This window comes from Populus euphratica, unplaced genomic scaffold, assembly GCF_000495115.2.
Source record: "Populus euphratica unplaced genomic scaffold, PopEup_1.0 scaffold3528.1, whole genome shotgun sequence".
NCBI lineage: Eukaryota > Viridiplantae > Streptophyta > Magnoliopsida > Malpighiales > Salicaceae > Populus > Populus euphratica.
This window is the reverse complement of record NW_011503287.1, coordinates 1-1,347: the sequence shown is the minus strand read 5'-3', so window position 1 is coordinate 1,347 and position 1,347 is coordinate 1.

The following is a 1,347-nucleotide window of genomic DNA, read 5'->3' as shown; positions in this document are numbered from 1 at the left end:
AAAATAAAAAAGAAAAAGGAAAAGTGCACCATTTCTTAATTAAAATTAATATTAATAAAGAAGCCAAAATACAATGAATTTTTACGGTAGCTTTTTCATTGTAAAAATGTTAATCTTTTAATTTTTTAACAATCAATAAAAAAAACTAAAATACAATTGTCTTTTTTATATAAATTTTTATATAATAGATTTTTTTTTCCTCCCACAAAGCCATATATATTCTAAAGTCCAAGATATTATTTATCTCTTTCCTTTTCATATGGTAAAATGTGATTTGTATTGAGTTTTTCATCTTGTTATATTCAAAGAATTGTTATCTATACCACTAAGAAGCCATCTAATAATTCACAATGCATTAATTATTTAGGTGATGATAAACTTGAGATTAAAAGATTTATTCTTTATATAATTTTATGTTTAAATTCTTGATTATTTATATAATAGCCATTTAAGATTTACTTGGTCCTTAACTTTAAAATCCATGAAATTAGTTATAATAAGATGCAAGCTAGCTCAATACTTATATTAATTTAAAAATAATAAGTCACGGTGCATTTGAGCAGTAACATCGTTACTAATATTTTCCCCTCTCACGAGAATACCGTTCACTTTTATTTATTTATTTTATTGGAGGCAGGTGAAGAAAAATCTCAGTATAATGGGTTTTTAATCACAAGGCCCGTGGAAAGACTAAGCAGCTATACAGCCCAAAAGGGAGCATAGCTGGTGCCCTGTAGAAATAACCGAGAGCTTGGATCTCTTCGTCGGGGAATTTTTTCCGCCAAGGTTGATTTTGCATGCAAAACCATTGAAGAGGAAATAGGAAATGACAGCAACACCAGTGGCAGATACAGAGCTGGATGATGGTAATGGCACAGTTGGCAGTTATGGTGGTGACTTTTTTTTTTAATTTTTTTTTAAATTATTATATCTTATGTTTTTTTTTATCATTTTGAAGTAATAATATTAAAATAATATAAAAAAATAAAATGAAAATTATTATTTTAATATATTTTTAAATAAAAATATTTTAAAAACTAACCAGCATTAAACTCTCAAAAACCACATGTATTTTTGTCTTGGGAAAAAAATGTTACTGTGATTGAGATCTCTAAGTTAATATTCTTGTGAATTTAACCCTTGAGTGGTAGGATGTTTGATTGATATTACTTCTGTCATATTTAGTCAAATTTAGTTTTAAAATGTTATGAATGCCAAGAAATGGTAAAAAAAAATAAATTCATTAAAGAAAATATCCAAGGTTATTTTTTATATAACAATCTTATCTGGCTGTAAATGGTGTTTTTACTACAGTACCGGTGAAGATTTTTCTTTTTTGATGTTTTT